At 41.4% G+C, this 25,481-nt stretch overlaps 1 long non-coding RNA gene across 1 annotated transcript; it reads right to left on the minus strand.

Annotated features, from left to right (window-relative positions):
• Positions 1-7,171: 7,171 nt before the first annotated feature.
• Positions 7,172-23,842, minus strand: LOC117084080. The gene is made up of 5 exons (XR_004437309.1): positions 23,620-23,842; positions 17,249-17,312; positions 13,548-13,771; positions 11,283-11,461; positions 7,172-8,306 (listed from the first exon to the last, which is right to left on the minus strand). It is a non-coding gene; the product is annotated as an uncharacterized LOC117084080 (long non-coding RNA).
• Between the last annotated feature and the right edge of the window lie 1,639 nt (positions 23,843-25,481).

The raw sequence follows: 25,481 nt of genomic DNA on the forward strand, positions 1-25,481 counted from the left end.
TAAACAAAAGAAGATGGTGTCCCAGTTCTCTCCTGTTGTTATCTTTATTTTGGTTTGATTTTTTTCTTTTGATTTGATTTTTTACTTTTGATTTTGGTGTTTTCTTTTTGCCAAGCTCCTAGAGAAAGCATCAAATATAAAAGCTAGCAGATATGAAATCCTGCCAGAAGCCCCTCACTTTGATTTCTGGTGTTACCTATGTCTTGCCAAATGTAAAGCTTGTTATTATACGGGTGCCAATTTGTCACATAAACACGTAAGGGGATTTAGGGTCAGTGGTATAAATCACGGTGCCTTGCCATAAAACCTGACTACAATGAACTTAAAGAGAACAGCTTAAAAGGAAAAGCTGGGTGGTAGGGGGGTCTTGGCATCAGGTGGCGACTCTACCACCTTCTCTCCATTCAACTGTTTGACAAAGTCATTTTAGTCTCCAGGCCATCATTTGCGCTATTGTGGCAGGTGAGCTGTCCTAGAAGTGAGAAGCGACAACATGCTAGCAGCCCTCGGGACTGGCGGGCAGCTCCGCCTGCAGCCCCAGTGCAGGATCCACTAAGTGAAGCCAGCTGGGCTCCTGAGTCTAGTGGTGACTTGGAGAACCTTTATGTCTAGCTAAGGGATTGTAAATACACCAATCAGCACCCTGTGTCTAGCTCAAGATTTGTAAATACACCAATCAGTACTCTGTATCTAGCTAACCTAGTGGGGACTTGGATAACTTTTCTGTCTAGCTCTCCATGTCTAGCTAAAGGATTGTAAACACACCAATCAGAACTCTGTGTTTAGCTCAAAGATTGTAAACGCACCAATCAGCACTCTGTGTCTAGCTCAGGGTTTGTAAACGCACCAATCAGTGCTCTGTGTCTAGTTAATCTGGTGAGGACTTGGAGAACTATTATGTCTAGCTAGAGGATTGTAAATGCACAAATCAGCACTCTGTGTTAGCTCAGGGATTGTAAATGCACCAATCAGCACCCTGTCAAAATGGACCAGTCAGCTCTCTGTAAAATGGACCAATGAGCTCTCTGTAAAATAGACCAATCAGCTCTCTATAAAATGGACTAATCAGCAGGATGTGGGTGGGATCAGATAAGCAAATAAAAGGAGGCTGCCCAAACCAGCAGTGACAACATGCTTGGGTCCCTTTCTACAGTGTGGAAGGTTTGTTCTTTTACTGTTTGCAATAAATCTTGCTGCTGCTCACTCTTTGGGTTCACGCTGTTTTTATGAGCTGTAACATTCACTGCGAAGGTCTGCAGCTTCACTCCTGAAGCCAGCGAGACCACGAGCCCACCAGAAGGAAGAAGCTCCAGACACATATGAACATCTGAAGGAGCAAACTCTGGACACACCATCTTCAAGAGCTGTTAACACTCACCACGACGGTCCGCAGCTTCATTCTTGAAGTCATCAAGACCAAGAACCCAACAATTCAAGACACAGAAGGATAAGTCACAGCCACGCTGAGTCAGACTCAAGTAAGGTGAAGATGAGGTTCTCCCCTTGTTCTTGGGCATAAGAAAACGAGGCTTGTCATACGAATACCAGAGCACCTTTTTAAAAAAGAAAACCTTTTTCTTCTGGTTCTCCCTGTCCAGTGCCGTAAATGGTTTTTACAGACATCTGCCAAGCTTCAGTGTCACTTGGCTCCCACTAAAAGCGCTGGTGATTATTCACAACCTCCCTTAAGAAATCTCTAACAGGAAATAAGTGCAATCCTGAAAAATGGGAGGGTGTATCTGGAACAGCTCCCCAGGTGTTGAGAGCATCTTAGGGTCCAACCTGGTCCTTGTGTCTTGGTGCACTGTCCCCACCATCCTTGCAGCAGACACGGAGTTGGATGACTGTCCAGACAAGCAACCTTGTGGATGGGCAGTCTGAAGTTCCTTACAACAGGGAGGAAAAAGCAGGACCTCCAAGGTAGGGATGGGGGATTCTGACACTCCAGTGGTCACACACACACACACACCCCTCAGAAACACCCTGATCACTGTGAGACAATCTCCAAGCTCTAAAGGTTCCCAGAAAGGACCCTTTGATGAACCATGAGAGAGCAGAGGAGAACTGGGCACGGGCTGTCAGGAGTGGGGTCAGGCAGGAAAATGGCTCCGCCGGACTCCTGCTGGCCCATGCTGGCTCAGATATGCAGCCTGCCAGATGTGGTGCTTTCCAGGCGCGGGAGGCGTGGCAGGAGCGGGCGAGGCTGCATCTCCTGGGGCAGTCCCTGCGCTCCTAGGTCGCGGGCAGGTAGATCCCACACAGCTGGGCGCAGACGGCGGGGTCAGCCTGGGGGTCGGCTTGGGTCTCAGGGAGAGGGGTGCGGGTGGGAGGCCGGCCTGGCAGGGCGCTGTGGCCTCGGGGCAGCCTGGCAGGCGCTGAGAGGACACGGACTCGAGGCCTTCAGCGGCGCAGAGGAGAGTGGGGTGGGCGCCCCGCTGGGCACGCCAAAGTGCTCTAAACTCCCGCCTGCCGCTTCTTCCTCCTGTGGCTTCTGGTGTCTTGCATGGGCGGATGTGTACTGGGTTCGACTTCTCGCGCTGTTATTTCATCCTATCACCTCAGGCAACCTACTCTGCCCCTCAACCTCCCACTTCCTCATCTGTAAAATAGGGCGGGAATTATTTCTTACTTCATAATGGTATTGTCAGAGGCCTTTGAACCAGAGCAACTCCATCTTGAATAGAGGAGGCTGAGTGAAATAAGGCTGAGACCCACCGGGCTGCATTCCCAGGAGGTTAGCCATTCTAAGTCACAGGATGAAACAGGAGGTCAGCACAGGATACAAGGCATAAAGACCTTGCTGATAAAACAGGTTGCAATAAAGAAGCCAGCTAAAACCCACTAAAAACAAGGTGGTAATGGGAGTGACTTCCGGTCGTCCTCCCTGCTACACTCCCACCAGTGCCATGACAGTTTACAAATGCCATGGCAACGTCAGGAAATTACCATATATGGTCTAAAAAGGGAAAGCATGAATAATCCCCCCTTGTTTAGCATATAATCAATAAATAACCATAAAAATGGGCAACCAGCAGCCCTTAGGGCTGTTCTGCCTATGGAGTAGCCATTCTTTCATTCCTCTGCTTTCTTAATAAACTTGCTTTCACTTTATTGTATGGACTTGGCCTGAATTCTTTCTTGTATGAGATTCAAGAACCCTCTCTTGGGGTCTGGATAGGGACCCCTTTCCGGTAACAGTATGAGGATACAATGAATTGATGTAAAGCAATTTTACCCCGCACCTGGCACACCATAACTGTTCAGTACATTGTAGCTAGTGTTTTTAATAGCTCAAACTCTTTAATTTTTGTAGAAACGGGGATCTCACTTTGTTACCCAAGCTGGTCTCGAACTACTGGTCAAACTGATAACACACCCCATCCATGAGGATCCGAGGGACCTGTGTGCAAGAACTGGATAAAGATTTTCTCTCTAGACCAGTGATGTCCGATAGAAATACGGTGTAAACCATATATGTGTTTCTTTAATTTTCTAAAGCTGCATTAAAAGTGTAAAAACAATCGGATGAATTGAATTAGTGGAATTATAGGTGTTAACCATGTTGATTTTTTGCAAGCATGAGACAGTGACAGGGTTGTGGTGCTTACACTTAGACTGAGTGCTAAAAATGTTGGTAATGAGGAATCCAGCAAAGATACTGCCAATTGTTAGGCATTTAATTGACTTTAGTAATATGTTTTCTTTAAACAACTATATCCAAAATATCACTTCAACATGTGACACTAGCCACATTTAAAGAGTTTCAATTTCCCCTGTGCTAGACAGCACAGCTCTAGATACTTCTTCCGTAAGATCTCTGTGATATGGCCAAGAGACAGGGAAATACTGGGTAGAAGAGAATGGTTCCCCAGCAAAGGCCCCACCCTTAAGCCTGGAGACTCTCAGCCCTAAGTAGGAACAGGCATTTCTGTTTTCGTGCCCCAAAAGTTACCTTTTGGCCTACCATGCTCCCCAGGCCTGTACCCACAGAAACCCCAAACCCCAGGCTCCAGAAGCAGACCAGCCAACAAGGAGATGGGGAGACACGCAGATGAATGGTGTTGCAGACAAAAAGAAGAAGAGGAACATCTGAATACCAAGAGTTCAGCTGGGAGTGGTCAGAGAGGAGTTCAGCTGCTGAAGGGCCAAACTCCAGGGGACGATCATCCTCCCACTCCATCCCCCTTCCACCTCCCCATCCATCCTACTGAGAGCCAACTCCACCACTCAGTAACACCCTACATTCATCCTTCAAGCCCATGTGTTACTGGATTCTTTCAGGATGCTGGGCAAGAGCTCGGGATTTAGAAAGCTGTCACCCTGGCCCTTTGCCCTTGCAAAAAGGCAGAGGGTCCATTGAGCTGGTTAACACTTAAGCTGTTCATGGACAGCAAGGCTGAAAGAGCACTGTAACACTGGGAGCACAGGCACCCACCCCTAGACACTACCACAGGGCCAGAGCCCAAAGCACTTCCCCTGGCTCCTGCACTTGCCCATCTGCATGCTCCCACTCCTGTCAGGGGCTTGAGCAGTGGCAGTGACCAAATAGGTGAGCCATAACCCTGCTGCACATCCTGCAGGGGGATCAGAGAACGCTCCCATTTCATATGAATGCCCAACTCCTTTCCACCATTTGGATCTCAACTCAAATGTCACCACCACCTTTGACCATTTATCTAAAGTAGATTCCTCTTCTCCAGGAGCTGTGGCTCCCGCCTGTAGTCCCAGCTACTAGAGGCCTTGAGCCCAAGAATTTGAGACCAGTCTGGGGATATAGTGAGACCCCTATCTCTAAAACAGAAAGAAGAAAAAAGTAGCTGCAGTTGCCCCTGCCCCCTTCATGCCCACATACACATACATTCACCTAGCTTCACCATGTTTTACTTTCTACACACCATATATCACCATGTGAAATTCCCTTGTTTATTGTTTCCCTCTCCTCATTAGAACCTAAGTTCTCAGGCTGCAGAGTTAGATCCTCAAAACCCAGCACAGTATGTGGCACATTATAGGCACTTACTTAATATTTGCATGAATTAATGAATGAGCAAATGAATAAATTATTAGATGTGGGAGTCCTTGTTGGAGGAAACAAGTTTGATATAATATTGTCCTGGTTTCTAAAAATGAAACCTCCAAACAATGGAAAAAGCAGCTTCATTTTCTATTTATGTCAATACTGCCCCAGTAACAGTTAAAATCAATGCGTCAGGAAGTATGCTTCACTTTCTGTTTGTACTTCTGAGTCAGGAAAATAAGTAGTTTTGCCTTCCGATAGGTGAACAAAATTAGAAGAATTGATATTTGCATGTTTTCTGGGATATGAAATTCTCAAGTCCTTATTTTAAAAAGGTAATTTGAAAAAGTTGGGACAGGTTTTTCTCAACCCTTAAAATGAAACTTTCGGTTGACACTAGAGCTTTATAGCTGGCAATGACAAGGCATTTGTTTACTAAAAGTAACCCTGTTTCATATTTATCTTGCCAAAAATAGATACTACCTACTCTATAGACAGAACTACTCAATTTTGACCAAGAAGATATCTCAGTATCATGGGAATAATATTAAATTTGAACAATACAAAGGTTGTAGAATACTCACGGGGATATGAAAAGAGTCTTCTATACATTTGATGATTAATCAGGCAATAACAAACGTCTCAACTGCTACCTTTATGTCTAGGTTTATAAGCTTGACTCTCCCAACTGTGGTAACATAAGTGTCAGATGTTCTTCAACAGTCATTTATTTGCTTTATAGATTGTCTGAATTATATGCCAACTCAAAAATTTAAGATTTTAAAAAATCACCAATAGTTTTTAAAATAAAATTTAATACATAAAAATATTAAACTGAGCCCAGATGGTGAAGAGCCAGCTTATATATGTGTTGACTCTTACTAAAAAGAAAGGGGATAGATGGCCTAGCATAAGGTATCTATATATTCTGTGTTGAGGTCATTGAACAATAGAGTATTCTTGATAAGTAAACATTTGGGCTATGGGTCAATAACAACAGTTAAAACCTGTTTCTGGGTAAGCAACACAATTAAGGCAATAAGTGTGTTGGGATACCAGTTCAAATGAATTTGTTTGATGTTACTGGTTGCCAAGCCTGGGTTCACAGTACAATTACCTAGGGAGCTTTACAAGACAGCTGATTGCCAGTTTCCATCCTCAGAGATTCTAATTCAGGCAGCCTGTTGGGGCTTTGGAACCTGTAGTTAGAAAAGCTCTCTTGGTGACTCCAATGATCAGCCAGTTCAGGGAACCCTTGCAGCAGAATTGTCCAAGTGTTACTAGAAGTAGATTCACCAGGATGCCAAAAAGGCTCAATTTTCAGGGCCTCTCATTTGCATGGGTCTTTTCTAAAGCACCGTATCTAATTTTATATTTGTAATTTTGTATTCCTTTTTTTTTTTTTTTTTTTTTTGAGATGGAAGTCTCGCTCTGTCACCCAGGCTGGAGTGCAGTGGCTGGATCTCAGCTCACTGCAAGCTCCGCCTCCCGGGTTTACGCCATTCTCCTGCCTCAGCCTCCCGAGTAGCTTGGACTACAAGCGCCCGCCACCTCACCTGGCTAGTTTTTGTATTTTTTAGTAGAGACGGGGTTTCACCGTGTTAGCCAGGATGGTCTCAATCTCCTGACCTCGTGATCCGCCCGTCTCGGCCTCCCAAAGTGCTGGGATTACAGGCTCGAGCCACCGCGCCCCTCCTTGTATTCCTTTTCTTAAAGAGGGCCCCCTAATTGTAAAGAGCTCAGTTCTCACAAAACCTGAATCTGCTCCTGGCCATAAACTATACTGTAGTCAGAAAACTATAACTCCCAGGTAAATCTGGCCCTCTGCCAGCTTTTGTACAGCCCACACACTAAGAATAATTTTTACATTTTTAAATGGTAAAAAAAAAGAGTAATACTTTATGACACATGAAAATTACTTGACATTCAAATTCCAGCATTCATAAATAAAGTTATATTGGCTCACAGCCATGCTCACTCATTTATGTATTGTCTATAGTTGCTTTAGTGCTACAATGGCAGAACTGAGTAGTTGCAACAGAGACTGGATGGCCTGAAAAGCTTAAAATATTTACTATCTAGGTCTTAACAGAAAAAGTTTGTAGACCCTTGACCCATGCCATGAAATAATAACATCATAGACATGACAGAAAATTGATTTGAAGGGGTTGCTTTATTTAAGTGAAAAGCATGATAGAGGAACTGTTTAAGATAAACAACTTACAAATACTCCCAATTGTAGAAGTGAAAGATTGATTCTATGAAAATCTACAAGTGATTGATTAAATTTAGACATGAATATCAAAGACTTTATAGAGTCATAGCATCTTATCAAAGATCATTTAGCCGAAGTTATGCTTAGTCTGTAGGTTAGAAGCAATGATTAGAGACAGATTGGTTTGTGGGATGACTCAGGATAGGATGATTATCAGTAAAAAACCTTCCCAGGTAGAAATTACAAGAAAAAGAATAGAGGATAGTTGCAAAAGATTTATGGAATTAGATTAACCACTAAGCATAAAATAGTACTGCTCTGGGTTGTGAAAAAATATAGTAAAATGTTGCTAAAGTTATATTTCAAAGTGTAGCTCCCAGAGATGGAACCAGTTAAAGCAATTCTACAAACAAAGCTAAAAAACATTTTAACAATAATGATTGGGTGTATTAGGCAAGAACTGTGACAGATCATCGAATTCTGGCAGCAAAGCACATTAAAAATATTGATTTAGCTGTCTCTCTTGACAGAAGTATGATGGAAACTTAGGCAGTGCTGTGAGGGTCACTCTGAAGGTCTGGGACCTCAGACAGGCAGCAAGGAGGAAAGTCCATCGAAAGACAGTCAGTGTAGCACTGGGGTTGGTGGGAATGCTAACTGGTCATGTTCTGTAGCAGATTTCTCAATCAGGCAAACAGTAGAGGAACATTATATCCAAAAGACAAATTGACTAGGAAGTTGGCCAGTGAACATATTATTAGGATTGGGAGGTCAATGATGAAGGCAGAAGCTCTTAGTTCACTTCACAGCTCTCATGATAGGATTGTACAAAAGAGAAGAAACGATCTTCCTTAACTGACTCAGGGCCAGGTACTTCGAAGATCCAAGTAGTCTGCTACCCCGGCTTCTGCTGGAATCTTGGCTGTTTGGAGGCAATTTGTTCTGTGTCTTTTGGAGAAATCCCCTGTGTTCCAAAGAACACCTGGGAATAATATCTCAACTGTAGTTCAACTTTTCCATTTTCACAAGAGAAGGGACTTGAGAGCTGGACGGTAAGAGAGTCATTGAGTCCATCTGAAGGATGGGTGATTTACCAGGCAAACATAAGGGAAAGACGAAGGAAAGCATCATTTTGAAGCATCTACTATGAACTAGACACTCTGCATATGTTACTTCATTATTTCACATCTCCTCAATGTAATTATTATTGATTCCACTTAACATCTTGGGAAGCAGGGAGCATAAGCTTCACGCTCACACTCATCCAGCCTCTAACTGAACTACTGAACTACTGAATTCATGAACGTGAATGCTGAAACGTGAATGTACACCCGTCTGGCTGCCTGGCCCCAAGTTCTTACTCCTTTCAACTTATCTAGCTGCTCCAGGCAGGCTCTCCAAGCAGATAAAGCAGCAAGTAGAAAAATATGGCATCGTAAATATGTTTTCTACTTTTAAGGACCACAAAGACATTTCTTAAATTTATTGGAGTTATAAAAACAAAACTAAATGAATACCCTTCATTAATGAATAATACTATCTCTAAGGTGGACGGTCACATTACCTATTGCAGTCTTCCTTAAAGTGTCAAATTTGGAATCTAGTAAATGTCCTGTATTAGGTCCCTTTGAGACTTTACACAATTTACCCCAATCTCACTGTAAAAAATGGTCTCTTTATATGTAAAGTTAAAGTTTTGCCAACTACAGATTGCTCAGGACAGGCAAGCAGCCCTCCTGGCCCCTAGTTTCAGCTATCACTAGTTTCTTTTTCACCACAGTCCAGTTAGAAATGAGGTTATAGTTGTAAGTCTTCCTTCCCTGAGTTTGTTTGTTTGTTTTTTTTTAATGCAGGCCGTTATAGTAACGAGTCACATGGTCTTCCCTTAGGTGATGGTCAGTGGTTAAAAACAGCCAGTAGATCTTCAGGGGAATTATTACAAGGTCAAAAAAAAAATCATTTAAAGAACATATGCCACCATTTTGAAGTTCCCTAGTAAATTATTTGATCAATTTACCTTCTATTTCCTCCAAAACTGTGTCCTCACATTTTTCAGAGCTTAAAATAGTCACTTTTTTATCCCTTAATCACAAACCACTCAGAAGAGGCTATAAGAAGAAAATACCATCAAGCAATGCTGCCTTCAGGAATTCTGTTTACTCTAAATTTAGTAGATTTCTTTTGTAAACCTAGGCCTAATCTCAGATTAAACAAAATAAATGGTAGCTAAATAGATGGCCTCTTCAAATCTGTTTGCTTTACCACAGACAAACAAGTCAAGGCCTTCCTAATTTGCAGTTCAGAAAGCTCTCTGCCCAATCTAGAAGAGGGAAAAAGAAGACCAAGCACCAATCTAAACAGACATTCCGTAATTATAGGATTTTAGGTTTGGAGGCACTTCACTTAATCTTTGCATGACCCAGAATTCAACTCAGAAGATTAAAAGAACAGCATTTTCAGTTCTATTCATGAAAATTAAGGACTTGGCTGGAGTTAATAAAGCTGAGGAAAAAGTATAAGCTGTTAGTCAAAGCAACGTAATCCTTATTGCAATGCAAAGTGGAAAAAAATGTAGTTGTATGTTATTTCCATTACAATAAGTAATACATTTGTTTACATATTTGGAAAAGAGGACATAATATTCCGAAGGTGAATTTTTCTATGTGGGAGAACCATATTAAGATTCCACTGTTGGAGCAACTCCAGAAGCTTATCAGATCTAAATAAAAGATTGATGATGATTCTGAGTTTAAAATTTAATGTCTAAGCTACCTGCTAAATTTTACATTACAAGAACGTTGACTGTAGTGTAAATCAATAAAATCAATTATGCTCTCTTATGGAATGGATGTTATAAGATAAAAATTATTTACATATTACTGTGCCTTTTCAGGGTGTGTTGTTTACTTCTTTCACTCACCATCATTTGTCAAAATTTTCATTTTGAAGGATTTAATGGATAATATTTAATACACAGTACATTAAAAATGCTTTTCTGCTAGAATACCTTTTTTCTATAAATTACACAAAGACATGATCATTTCTACCTATAAACATGGATTTACAAAAACAAAATCTAATAATCTGATATACCCAAATTTAAGGAAATAATTTCCAACTTTTAATTATATTGAAACTGATCCTTTTTCTGTTAAAAGGAACTTCAAGGCAGCTATTATGTGCTATGAATAAATGTTCATACAATAATCATAGTTATGAGATCTGTAAGTAAATGGTTAGCACCTGTTTATCCAACACCTTAGTTACTGTGTAAGTCTTTCCCCAAAGCCAGACTATCAATTCACATGGGCTTTATCTTTGTCTAAGCCCATCTCTCAAGTGAATTAAAGGCTTGTGAGAGAAGGCAAATGACCTTTTATGGGTTTGGAATATACTGTGAGGTTAAGACTGCGAAATGCCACTCCAAGGCAAGAGTTGGCAGTGTGTGTTTTCCCCTGCACTCTGTCACCAGTGTTCCCATTAATCTCATTCCCCAGCCTCCAGCAGGGGAAAAGCCCATCTTACTAAATAATGCAAATGTAAATATTGTACACCTATGTATCTAAATTATGTTTTCATAAAATTATGAGATAAAGATTTTTTTATCATTTAAGCAGTTCAGACACTTGGTTACATTCATAATCAAGAAACGAAAGATGTATCCAGGAAAAAAGTGTCCAACGTTGTAAAAAGTAATCATTTAAAACATATTGCAAAACAGATTGTGATAAGACCTTATAATTTGTTTTTTAACTCAGAATTAGAATTTGATAAAGACAAATTTCCAGGTCCATGAAATAACTTAATACTTTGCTTTCTTTCTTTTTTGGAGGGGGGGGGGACGGAGTTTTGCTCTTTGCCCAGGCTGGAGTGCAATGGCACAGTCTCGGCTGACTGCAACCTCTGCCTCCGGAGTTCAAGCGATTCTCCTGCCTAGGCCTCTCGAGTAGCTGGAATTACAGGCACCCAGCACCATGCTCGGCTGGTTTTGTATTTTTAGTAGAGATGGCGTTTCACCATATTGGACAGGCTGGTCTTGGTGATCCTGACCTCAGGTGATCCGCTGGCCTTGGCCTCCCAAAGTGCTGGGATTACAGGCGTGAGCCACCACGCCTGGCCAATACTTTGTTTTCTTAATATGAATGGGGATATACTTGAATCATTCAGGAAAGCCCCCTGTACCTTATTCCCAAGTCTATTGGATTAATGTCATATGTACATCAGGTTAGCTAGAAAAAAGGACATTTTAAAGGGCATTAATCATTTATATTCAAAGGTAAGATATTAAGAGCAATATAAATTATAGCTAATTTCTGAAATCAAGAATTTACTCAGAAAATCTTTTCTAGTTTTTCATCAGCTAACAATTATGATTACTTTGTTCAAAATTTTTTCTAGTTTCAAATTTAAGCTCCCCTCACTGTCCCCGGGTCACTTACATCATTCTCTTCTTTATAAAATCTTATATTTGGAAAAACACAAAGTATATGCAATAGTCATTTAAAATTTTGTAGGATTTAAACAATTACAAAAGATACAAGCACTTGCAGGTCAAACATTGCATAGGTGACAAAGGAAAAAAAAAATATATATATATGTATATATTTTTTTGAGATGAAGTTTTGCTGTTGTTGCCCAGGCTGGAGTGCAATGGTGCGATCTCAGCTCACTGCAACCTCCGCCTCCCAGGTTCAAGTGATTCTCCTGTCTCAGCCTCCCGAGCAGCTGGGATTATGGGCGCCTGCCACTGCATCCAGCTAATTTTTGTATGTTTTGGTAGAGACGGGGTTTCTCCATGTTGGTCAGGCTGGTCTCGAACTCCCGACCTCAGGTGATCCGCCCACCTCCACCTTCAAAATGCTGGGATTACAGGTGTGAGCCACTGCATCCTGCCAGAAAAATTTATTAATGTCTCCTTCATCCCTTCCAACTCATCCTCCGCAGAAGCCTGATGTTAACATTTCAGTGTACATCCTCCATCCAAAACAAATATTTACACATGCATTTATCCAAGCATAATGTATAATTGTAAAAGTTCTTTTTTATAAAGTCAGAATAAAAATCAGAATAAAAAATATTCACATTATTCTATGTATTAATCAGAACTATTTTGGTTGTAAGTAATGGAAACAGAAAATAGTTTAAGTAAAAAAAGTATTTAAGTATTATTGGTTTGTGTAACTGAGAAGGCTTCAAGAATAGCTGGATCTAGGGAATTAAATCAGCAGTTAGCCTTGGTTTGTCTTAGCTCTGTTTTTCTCTATGTTGGTTCATTCTTGGGCAAAACTTTTCTTGTAGTGGCAGGATGGGTGTTTTCGATATTGGATATATCACATACAAAATACAAAATACTATGTTTAACAATTTTAGAGAAATATCGAACAACCTTGAAAATATAGGCAGGGAATGAGAAATTATCTTAAAATGTCAAAGAGATTTAAAGAACCAATTAAATGAAGAATTAAATAAGAATGAAAAATAAGAATGATGAAATTTAAAAAACAATAGAAGATTGCCATTTCTGACAATATGGCAACCAAGATATTTTGGACCATTCTCCCACTGAAAATAACAAAAGATGTGGCTAAATCAGAAAAAACAACAACAACGGCTGGGCGCAGTGGCTCATACCTGTAATCCCAACACTTTGGGAGGCCGAAGCAGGCGGATCACCTGAGGTCAGGAGTTCGAGACCAGCCTGGCCAAGATGATGAAACCCTGTCTCTACTAAAAATACAAAAATTAGTCTGGCATGGTTGTGGGCACCTGTGATCCCAGCTACTTGGGAGGCTGAGGCAGGAGAATCACTTGAACCCGGGAGGCAGAGGTTGCAGTGAGCTGAGATTGTGACACTGCACTCCAGCCTGGGTGACAGAGCGAGACTCTGTCTCAAAAAAAAAAGAAAAAAAGAAAAGAAAACAACAATATCAAAAATAAACACAAAACTAGAGGCATCAAAAAGCTAACAAGACAGTAACAAATCAATAATAATTACATTGAGGAGATGTGAAATAATGAAGTAACATATGCAGAGTGCCTAGTTCATAGTAGATGCTTCAAAATGATGCTTTCCTTCGTCTTTCCCTTATGTTTGCCTGGTAAATCACCCATCCTTCAGATGGACTCAACGACTCTCTTACCGTCCAGCTCTCAAGTCCCTTCTCTTGTGAAAATGGAAAAGTTGAACTACAGTTGAGATATTATTCCCAGGTGTTCTTTGGAAGCCAAAATATGAGAGCAAGTAGAAACAGAGAAATAAGCATAGTGATAAAGCCAGTATTATTCATTCAAGAGAATTTCTAAATGTACTCTTACCTTGTGTGGTGATTCTGCCTCATATCCTCCTGTCTTGATGACCTTATGAACAAAGCCGCAACCCCAAATGATTGTCCCTGTGCCCTGGGGATACTCAGCAAGTAAATTAGTCTGGATAAGGGCCAGTTGGGAGCACACTTTCCTGAGCATCTCAGAATCAAATATGTTCCTTGACAGTCTAGACCACAGACAGCTGGACTTGCACAAGTGTGGGTTTGTGAAGCCTTAGGTGACAATATTGAAGTAGGATTGGGTCGGGTATGGAGAGCACACAACAGTTAGAAAGGGTAAGGCAATCTGTCATTCTTCCTACCTGCCTTATCCACAACAAAGAGGGAGATGGAGCCGGCATGATGCTCACCCTCAGCTCCTGGAGAAGCCAGGCTACTAAGTTCAGATCTGCCCTGCAGTCCTCTCTGTTACTGAAGCCACCACGTGCCTATTTCCTGCTACCATCTCCTTGCCAGTGGATGCACTGAGATCAATTCAACTGTGCACCCACCCTGCACAACAATCTTTAATCACTCAGTGCACTGAAAACACTTACTGCCCATACTCTTACCTCAGTTAGGGCAGTTGTCCCAACCTTTTTGGCACCAGGGACTGGTTTCATGGAAGACAATTTTTCCATGGACAGGATAAGGGTGGGGGATAGTTTGGGGATGATTCAAGCACATCATATTTACTGTGCACTTTATTCCTATTATTATTACATTGTAATATACAATGAAATAATTATACAACTCACCATAATGTAGAATCAGTGGGAGCCCTGAGCTTGTTTTCCTGCAACAAGACAGTCCCATCTGTGGGTGATGGGAGACAGTGACAGATCATCAGGCATTGATTCTCATGAGGAGCACACAACCTAGATCCTTCACATGCACAGTTCACAATAGGGTTCCCACTCCTATGAGAATGTAATGCCACTGCTGATCTGAAGGAAGCAGAGCTCAGGCGATGATGCAAGCGATGGGAAGTGACTATAAATACAGATGAAGCCTCCCCTGCTTGCCAGCCCACTGTTCACCTCCTGCTGTGTGGCCTGGGAGTTGAGGACCCCGAGTTAGGGAGCTTCTGTCTTCAAGTGACAGAAAGTTCAGCTCAAATGGACTTAGACAATAAAAGGGGACATTGTGGCTAGTAGTTCTACTGGGGGTTCTCAGTTTACACACTAAAAGTTGATTCTGACTGATTTAGGAAATGACAAATTTGTTGAAAGGATATTAGGTAGCCCAAAGGCTAGATCGGAAGAACCGCTTCCAAAATTAGGTCCTAGTACCAGTCTGGTAAAGGCAGTGCTGCTGGTGGTCTTACATTCTGTCTTTGGAGGCAGGATACCAACTGCTACTCCTGAAACTGTTGCCATAAGCGCTACTGTTGCCACTACAGCTGCGCCCACCAGTGAATTCTCCACTGTCTTGGTGACTTCATTTCTCCAGCTTGGGATTCACAGGTTGGTCTGATGGTCAAATAGAGAAGAAATGCCTGCGCTTTAGCTGTGAAGCTGCCTGGGGCTGTGACTATACGGTCCTGGCTGTTTCTACACTGGAAGGCATCTCTGCCCCTCAGTGGTATGCATGTGGTGGGATAATCCCAAACCTAGGAAGGTGTTCAGATAAGGTCCTTGCTCATGTGGCATTTACAGTCTTACAGTGAGGGAGACAGACAATAAGCAAGTAAACCAATAAAAAAAGATGATAATTCCAGGTAGTGATTAGCATTATGAAGACTATAAGGACCTCCACAAATTCCAACCCTGATGTTGCCCAAGAAGCAAGAGAGGGGTGTACCGATCTACAAGTCGATGTAAATCTAGGTAAAAACCATAAGAAACCCCTGGGCAGAGAGAAAGGGTGGCTGTGACCTGCTGTGGGTAAACCATAGGCTGAGCAGAGAAAGTCACTGTTAGGACATGGTGCAGGCAGAGTTGCAGGCTGTTTCCTCTCTCCAACCACTGTCCCTGGCAGATAATCGCCTGGCCTGGCACCACCTTGAGACAAAATATCTGCTACACGGAGGTGATGGAATAATATCAGGGCAGTGCTACAGCCTGGCCAGGGTGAGGAACAGATAACAATGGCAGCATCTGGACTCTGAGTAATTCTACCCCCTGTCAGAAGAAGGTTACTTACAGAGGAGTTGTTTATGGAATTTGGGAGCTGACTGTATCCAGAGCAGGGATGAATGCACACTGCAGGATACCAAGGATCAGTTAGAAGCAATGAACCAAGTGTGCATACATATATAACAGATACAGATGGGTCTTTAGAACACACTAGTGAATACAAAACATGATACCTACAACAAGGTCTATTGCACAATACTATTAGTGAAACATATAATATGCCAAATAATAACTTACATTTGACAATATTACATTTTTAGACAAGGATATACATGTAATGCCTCATAGTGAATGAATATATGAAAGGAGAGGTAATGGAAATGGAAACCAGGGATTTATGGGGAAAATATCCATGAAAGAAATGTAACAGGCCGGGCGCGGTGGCTCAAGCCTGTAATCCCAGCACTTTGGGAGGCCGAGACGGGCGGATCACGAGGTCAGGAGATCGAGACCATCCTGGCTAACACGGTGAAACCCCGTCTCTACTAAAAAATACAAAAAACTAGCCGGGCGAGGTGGCGGGCGCCTGTAGTCCCAGCTACTCGGAGGCTGAGGCAGGAGAATGGCGTAAACCCGACAGGCGGAGCTTGCAGTGAGCTGAGATCCAGCCACTGCACTCCAGCCTGGGCGACAGAGCGAGACTCCGTCTCAAAAAAAAAAAAAAAAAAGAAAAAAAAAAAAGAAATGTAACAATAGTATACCATGAACTGAAGTATGTGATTGACTTGATACTTTTCACATGAGGCATAAAAATTAAAGAAAGAATGGAGGAGTAGGAGGGAATTTATTAGCTGGCATCTGGGCTGCAGGCGGAGTGATCAATATTAAATAGGGTGGTCAGAGAAGGCTTCTATAAAGAGGTGACATCTAGGCTAAAGTCTGAGCAATGTGGCCAGTCGTGTGATGGTCTGGGGCTGCGCACTCCAGGCAGAAGGAATAGCATATGCTAAGACCCTGTAACAGAAACATGACATCGTTGAGGAACAAGAAAAAAGACAGGTGTGGTTGGAGCACAGCGAGTACATCAAAGTTGAGGTTTAATTTTAAAAGATGATCTGGCAAAGTCTTTCTTCGTTGATAAGTCTATACATACAGTTTGGAGTAATCAGTTTCACAGAATTGATAATTGCTAAGGAGAAGTGAAGTCCTCTCTGGTTTTATGACGACCCGGCTTGACAGGGAAGTGAGGCGTGAGCACCAGGCAATCAGATAGTGGCAGAACCAAATTTGCTCTTATAAGTGCGGAAGGAGCCGATTCTCACCACTGCGAAGACAGAAATTTTAGCAGGTGCAGGCCTGCCATGCTGAGACCCCCATGCTGAAGGCTGGACAGCCCATGTGAAGGACTGACTCGGCAGGGCTTCTGACACTAGCTGTCTCCACTGCAATCCTGCTTACAGCTTGTGCCCTCAACATTTCCGGGGCAATAGCTCCTAACTACGACCACTTTCCACATCTTTGCTCTCTGGTGCTTGGACTCTGGTCTCCTTCTGTCCTCTTTCCATATCTTGTCAGAAACTTGACATTTTTTGGTTTCCTTCAAAAGAGCACTTTGTGTATCAAAAATACAAACCTTAGGTTTTCACTCTGTCCTGGGGTGTTGACCTCTTGTCTCCCTGCCAAGTGCTCAACTGCTCCTTTTGCAAAAGAAAACAAACGAAGAACAATAATAAGCTGTTTCTCATGAACAGAAAATCCTTGAGGACAGGGACCTACTCTACCTTGACTTCCATCTAACTTTGTGCCTAGAAAAATTGTTGGGCCCAAGGTAGGTGCTCCATAAAATGGATTGAATGAGTTCACACGCACACACACACACACACACACCCCACATTCTTAAAATGATGAAAAAATCACATCCTGCTTTCTATTGCAAAAGTTCCAACTAGAATTCATCTTTCCCAAGATAACTTGCATTAATATAGCTTTGCTCAACACCAATTATTGCTCACAAAGAATTAGTTTTCCTCACTGGAACTATTATGGGTCATAATAATAATGTTTATTGAGCACTGTGGGCCACATACTAAATTATCTCACTTAAAACCTATAATAACCCTATGACTTATGTACTATCCCATCTTTATCTAAAAGAGGAGAAAAACTGAAGCTTAAAGAGACTTGGTAACTTCTACGTGATGGCTACAGCTGGGCTTTTCATCCCAGGTCAACCTGACTCCAGAACTCTTAGCCGACCTTCTGAAACTCAAGCCAATTTTATATAATGACATATATTAAAGTTATGTCTGAAACAACTACTACTTTTCTGAATATTACTTTTTCTTTTGTAGACTAATCATTGGCATCCATATATTTAAGCACTTCTTAAGGAGCTCAATTTTTTCAGAATATTGTACATCTAAAATATAATGTGTACACGACAGCTTGAAAATAAGCAACAGAGAAAGAATAGAAGTGAACTCTATTCTTTGCACTGAGCCTGTGTTTGCTTTAATTCTAGTTTCTGGTTTTGAAAATACTTTTTTGTCTACTTTTTCTTCTTTTACTTTGTACTGATGGTTTAATTACTTATTTTGTGATCATAAAACAATGATCATTGTGACAATTTTACTGCAGTAAACATTCTTTGTCTGAGTCTAGGTTTCCTAGAAATTATAGGCTGAGGCAAAATTTACATTCTAAAGCTTCACTAGAGGGGTGCAAACCCAAGGGAGCAGGAGTGAATGGGGGCAGGCCAGTGACACAGGAAGGCAGGAAAGCAAAGAGAAGATTATTGGGCTGACCTTGCTTCACTAGGAAGCACTATTGGTTGCTCTGTCACCTGGAAGTTTCCAGAGAGGCCCACAGGGAAACATTTCTCAGAAGAATCCTTTGGAAGAGAAGAAGAGGAAGAATTTGTTTATGGGTTATTGCCTATCATCTGCCTCTTAGTACTTAAAATTTGCTTCACTGGGGCTTTTTTAAGTACTTCACTTAGTACTTAAAATTTGCTTCGCGGTGGCTTACGCCTGTAAGCCCAGCACTTTGGGAGGCCAAGGTGGGCAGATCACTTGAGGCCAGGAGTTCGAGATCAGCCTGGCCAACATGGCAAAACCCCATCTCTACTAAAAATACAAAAATTAGCTGGGCGTGATGGTGGCGCCTGTAATTCCAGCTGCTTGGGATGCCGAGGCACAAGAATCTGAACCTGGGAGGCAGAGTTTGCAGTGAGCCGAGATCCTGCCTCCACACTCCAGACTGGGTGACAGAGTGAGATTCTGTCTCAAAAAAAAAAAAAATTTTTTTTGTTTCACTGGGCATCAGCTTCTAGCATTGTTACCTGGCCCCTTATATGAGTCTCAGAACACAAGTCAGCGAGCAGGCACAAGCCAGGGACACTTCCTTTCTGCCCGCAGCCTGGGGTCTCCAGGCCCTATCAAGCCAGTGCGCCCCCAGTGGTCCTGTTGTGTCTTGCACCTGGTGACAAGGAGGGCCCAGGGTAGGAGGGAGGAGGCTGGTGGTGTCAGGCAGGAGGTAGTGTGATCCTGAGCTGTGCCATGGAAGACCTGGGACACCTGGAGCAGCGGGCAGTAGGCCCAGCTGGCTAAGCAGGAGGAACACTACAACAGCATGGTTTCTGCAGTGAGAGAGTTACAAGAGCTTCTCCACAGTAATGACCAAAACCACCTCTCTGCACTCAAAAGAAGGTGGTCTTTTTGGAGGGTCATTAGTAGCATTGAGCAGAAAACCATAGCTGAGGATCAATAACCTCAAACTGTCAGAACATTTTCATAACATGTCTCCTGGTGCACACACAGGAGATTTTTCTTCAGTGAATATCTGTACATACAGTTTCTGTAAGTGAATACTTCTAAATAATAGCTTTAAATGGTTGCTTGTCACTAAGTTTGGTTCTTTTCTTTTCTTATACATATGTCCAAAACTCATCTATCGATCCATAAATTCATCCTGGGGGAAAGTACCATTGAGTATCCCTATCACAATTGCCTCCTTGTTGAACTGGTAATAGACATCTCAGCAAACTCACAGGGAAACTAACAGTAAGAACTAAATGCTTTGAGGTATTTTAAACTTGGAGAGGCTATTTAAATCCATGTTACTTTTAAACCCAAAATTTCCTATTGTTTCCAGGAGAGGGCACAAATTCATCTTATGCTTATTCTTAGTGCTTTTTACCACCTTTCTTGACTTTACCCCATGTGTACACATGCACACTCCCACACATAAACATGTGCACCCTAACTCTTATTTTATAAAATGACTGGTTATCTATTAACCAGCTTATGCAGCCATTTCAGAACCTATGCAAAGCAACTTTGAACAGACTCTTCACCCTGTTGCAAGATCCGGAGTGTCAACTGGGGCTTCATGAGGTTCCCATGTAGAGCTGGTTCCACTATAGCTAAATACATATGGCTTTAATTTACAGTCCAGTCCCTATATCATTGTTTCCAATTGCCGATGACATTGGTAGACCAACAGTGGTAATAGGAGTAGTCTCAGGCAATAAGGAGACACATTTTCTATAGAGAATTTTAAAACAATAATTAAATGGACTAAAAGCTGATTTGCTTTTACTATATTCACACATTGGCGATTCTACACAGTGGCCAAATGCTGTCCCCCTCCCCGCTAAATCTTTTGTTGGTCTGCAGTCTAAAAAGTTTCTGTGGTTATTATTCAATTTCATAATAAATAAAATCAGGAATGCTACTGCTTATCTCTTAGGAAACACATTTTCTCCTTTAGTAATAACTCCTACGTGGGAGTTAACTCAGAGAAGACTTGACATAAATGGACTTATCTACACGCTCTTGTTTGAGAGTTAAGTTCTGGATGGTTCAGAATCATTCACATTTGTGCTTGCTTTGGGTACACTTCATGCTCCAACCAATGTGGGACTATCTGCTTCTGCATTTAAACACTCGATTTGGAATAAACATTGGCAGTACGGCGATTGTGACGGAACTTGGGCTACCTCAATGCTCTCTCATCCAATTTAGTGCTCTCATGAAAACTCACTTGGAGTTTTTATATATAATTAAAATTTAAAATAATAAAGCAGTGTAAACCACAAGGTGTAATTCTTTTGGTAACTGCAAGTTTATTTCACATGTGCAGTATTTCACACTTTGAATAATATCTTTAAAAATTGAAGTTGATGTCTTTTTTATTGTTCTTTTTCTTATATAATTACTATTGTACAATAATGTTACTCATTTTTATGGCAGTCTAGTATGTAGGTGTATGTATTCTCTCTTTTGTTTGAAAAACATTAATGTAATCAAAAATATTACTCCACTACTTTCCCCTTTTTTGATACTATAAAATGTATTTTATTATTTTATTTTTCATTTTTATTGGAATGATTACATATACAAAGTTCAATAAAATAAAAATCTCACCATGTTTCTTTTCAGTCCATTTTTCTTTTTATTCATTTCATTATTATTATCAAAAATAATGCTGTAAGGAGTAGTGGGGTGTTAAAAAATGATCTGCTGGATAACACCAGTCACACAAGGCACACTCTGCTTCCTTGCAGAGCCTCTGGAGAGCTGCCCTGCCTGAGAACACTGTCCCCTGCTGCTCGGTGTGAATTCACCCTTGAGGCTTATAAACAGAGAATTAACCCTCACTCCACCTTAAACTTACTCTTTTATTCAGAGAGATATATCTAACTACAGTGTCAACTTTGTCTTGGTTCACACAGATCCCCAGGAACAGAGTGAGCAATCAACACATTTTTGTTGAGTGAAAGAAGGAATGTGATGTTACTTTGCACATATTGGAGAGTGCATGCGCATGTGTTAATATGCCTGAGTATTGTGCGCAAGTGTGGGTGTTCACAGCACAAAATCGGTTTGTCAAGAATGAACATCATATATTTTACTTTTCTTGCACCCACGCACCCCACCTCCCCCACCACTTCCCAGCCGTGCCAGAGACACTACAGTTGCAGACTAACAAATTGACTTAGAAGGTCAGGACCCAAAATGCTATTCCAAAAATATTAAGAATGGCTAAGAAGTTAAAATCCAATCAAATAAAATTCCGTTTTTTAATTATTTTATAAGCACACTAGTTTTTTGTATGGGGGAGGAGAGGTTACTCATTAGTAAATAAAATTCTCAATTTATCACAAGATACTACAACTGATACTAATCTTTGCCAACTGTTAATAATTTCTTTCTCATTCTTGTAACTGATACCCAGGGATGCATCTAATATATATTATAATTCCAACACATTTTAATTACCATTATATTTAAAGTAAGAAAGGGGGGGAAATGAAAAGTAGCTTTTAAAGACTCTGAGCAGCTCACCTAAGATGACCTTTCAAAGATAAGTGATATAAAACATTAAAGAACCTAAAACTTACATAGTCCAGCCTTGGTGTGTAAATAAACGAGGCAGAGAGTATAGACTTGTCCAGAGTGTCACAGTGTGAGGGCATAGCCAGGACCAGAAGCCTGCAATCCCTACTTCCACCCCAGTCTCTCATTCAACACAGCACAGCTTCCAATACAGAAGAAAATGACTCTATTTTTGTTTGTTGTATCAAATTGTTTAAAGTATTTAAGATACGAGCTTCAGATATCATTACACTGTCAGATAACAATATACAGAGTAATAAGAATTTGAAGATAACTTTGAGAATCACCTATTATAACACATACATTAACAAGAGAGAATGAATAAATATTTACTAAGTATCTACCATGTCCACGGCACGTGGCTCTTCCCTATAGAAACTACTGAATGAATAAATGATAGCATGAACCTACATAACACTTACCATAAGCCAGTCTGGTCTAAGTGCTTTACATTTATTAAGGCATTTAATCTTCACAACAACTCTGTGAATATCTGTTATTATCACCATCCCCAGTTTACAGATAAGGAAATTGAGGCACAGAGAACTTCACCAAAGATCAGGCAGCCAGCAAACAGAACTTTACTACTTTGGTCATCCGACTCCATGGGTCATGCAAACTATGATCTACCTCTCATCTTAAGGAACAGAAACATAGGAAAAGGTTAATGGTAAGGCAGATTTAAATAACAGTTAATGATGACTATAATGGACAAAAGGCAATATCCAAGAGGCAAGTGAATAGTATAAGTCAGAGCTCTCTGTGAGTGCAAGCAACAGAAACTAAATATGAAATCGCTTAAATTATCTCAAAAGCTATTTATTTGCCGGCAATAGTAGAAGGCATTATAGACTGAATTTTGTCTCCCCAAAATTCATGTGTTGAAGTCCTAACTCCCAGTACCTCCAAATATAACCATATTTGACATAGGATCTTTAAAGAGCTAATTAAAGTAAATTGAGGCCATTCGGATGGATCCCAATCTAATCTAACTGGTGTCCCTATAAGAAAGTGAGATTAGGACAAACACACGCAGAGGGAAGGCCATGTGAAGATGCAGAGAGGAGGGCTATGTGCAAGCAAGAAGAGAGTTCCCAGAGTGCAACCAACCCCCATAACACCTGGATCTCAGATTTCTAGTCTCCAAAGTCACAAGGAATTAAATTCCCATTTTCAGCCACCCAATCTGTGATACTTTGTTAATGCAGCCCAAGCAGAGAAAAATAGAAGAATACTGGGCATTTCATAGAATTAAAGAGTTACAGGAAACAGTTGCAGCCAGGAATCTCAAGGACTAGAACAAGGACCTGAACAACTGCAGGATACACACACTATCCTCCCCACACTTCCAGCTTCAGAATTTAAAAATGTCGCATTCCCAACCCTAAGCCAATCACTTAATTCTCCTATTTCAGTGAGACATCTCTACCATCCTTGGCTGGTCTGTGTCCCCAGATCCTCTTGTGGTTCGGTTTCCCAAGAGAGTAAACCTGGTTTCTGCCAGGACAGGAGAGAGGCTGCTAAGAGATGAGGAAGGAATCCAGAGGTCTGAGTACTTTCTCCAAAGACTTTCCATAAACCTCCCATTTTCGGCTCCACCTCTTACCTTCTCTTTCAGAAGAATCTGGTGCCTCCAATTCTGGGGACTTTCTGCTGTGCTTTACCATGAACTAACTTCCTTCTTAAGCTCCCCATCTGCTGATACTGCAGTTTCAGCCCCTGTCCATGTCCATCTCCAAAAATGAGATGACATGGACTTTTCACCTATTCTTTCTGTCTTGTGGACTTGGGCCTTTTTGGCTTCTTTGCTGTCATTTTAGTAGCATTTTGAAAGAGATCAAAGAAAAACACAGGTTTTTAAACTGCAATGTTTAACCAGAAGTCTATTTTGGGGACTTTCAAATAATCCCCTGTGAGGTGCCACAGTGGCTTCCTTCTGGCTTGGGAAGGTGGCAGTAGCACAGAGGACAGACAATAGCACAGAGAACAGACTAGGAAAAGAAGAGTAGGCAGGCTCTGGCCTCCACCCCTACATCAATCAGAAAATCTCTGCTTTTTATGTTTTATATATTGGCCTTCTAAGATTTCATTTGAAGAAAGAGACTTTAACTAAAAATAGAGACTCTTAAAACCACTGTGCAATATCAGGCTGCCTCCTACATATTTTAAAGAGTTTAAATCATGGTGTACATACATGTATTCTGGGTTTTTTTTTTTTTCATTAAATTGTGTTATAAACATGTATCCGTATTTCTGTGGCTTTTTTGTAATCAGTTTCTTAACCTAGTGCCTGGCACGTGATAGGCCCTTAGTAAATAGTGATTGATTGAGTGAATTAATTATATTTAACAGCTGCTTCTAATTTATTTGTAATTATAGAGAATAACGTGTTTCATTCATTCATTTATTCACCCAACACATATTTATTCAATACCTATTATATGCCAGGCATTGATGGATGATGCTGAGAATACAGGAATGAATAAGGTAGACCGTCCTTTCCACACAGAGCCAACAGTCTGAGGGGTGAATCTGACAGGTGAATTGACAATCACAATACGTAAGTATAAAAGCTATGGGAAACAAAAAGCATCTACAGGAGCACATCATAGGGGTCCCTAATGCAGACCTGAAAGTTGGGGAAGGCTCCCTGGAGGAAAAGACTTAAGGTGAATCCTAAAAGACTAACAAAACAGTTTCTGGTTCAGCATGTAAGAAATTTGGAAGTTGCCACTCTTTCCTAACAAGTAAAAACCTGAACAAACTGAAAAATCAAATTAGCCAGGCATGGTGGTGCACACCTGTGGTCCCAGCTACTTGGGAGGCTGAGGCATGAGAATCGCTTGAGCCTGGGAGGTGGAGGTTGTAGTGAGCCGAGATCGCACCATTGCACTCCAGCCTGGGTGACAGAGTGAGACTCTTGTTCTCAAAAAAAAAAAACAAAAACAAAAACAAAAAAACACATAGTGAAAAATCAACAACCCTTCTTAGTTCTATAAGAGAAGTGATGGCACAGGGCAAATTGCTTCCCCCAGAATTGGGGAGACCAACAGGCAAATACAGAGAATCACAACTTTCAGAGCAGAAACCTCCATGGGAACCAGTGGAGCCAGTTCTGAGACAAGTATGAACAAGTCTGAGAGATAAAAACTCCAGGGGAACTGACTCATAGGGAGGTCCCCACACTTTTGTGAGTTTTACCTCCAGGAGCATTAGCAGGTCTCACAGTGAGTATTAGGGAAAAAATCCCCTCCTGCTTCCAGCAGAGGGAGGGGAAGAGGAGCCATTCTGAAATATGCTAGAGCATTATGTTCTTAACAAGGTCTATCCTCAGGAGAAACCACGTAACCAGAGCCTGACCTGCTAGGGTTTCATCAGAGCATAACTGACATAAGGAAGGGAAAAATTCAACTCAAGTCCATTCCGGCCATCCTGTCCCACCTAAGGTGAGGTGGGGGAAGGGACGTA

This window comes from Trachypithecus francoisi, unplaced genomic scaffold (assembly GCF_009764315.1).
Source record: "Trachypithecus francoisi isolate TF-2019V2 unplaced genomic scaffold, Tfra_2.0 Lachesis_group0, whole genome shotgun sequence".
Classification (NCBI taxonomy): domain Eukaryota; kingdom Metazoa; phylum Chordata; class Mammalia; order Primates; family Cercopithecidae; genus Trachypithecus; species Trachypithecus francoisi.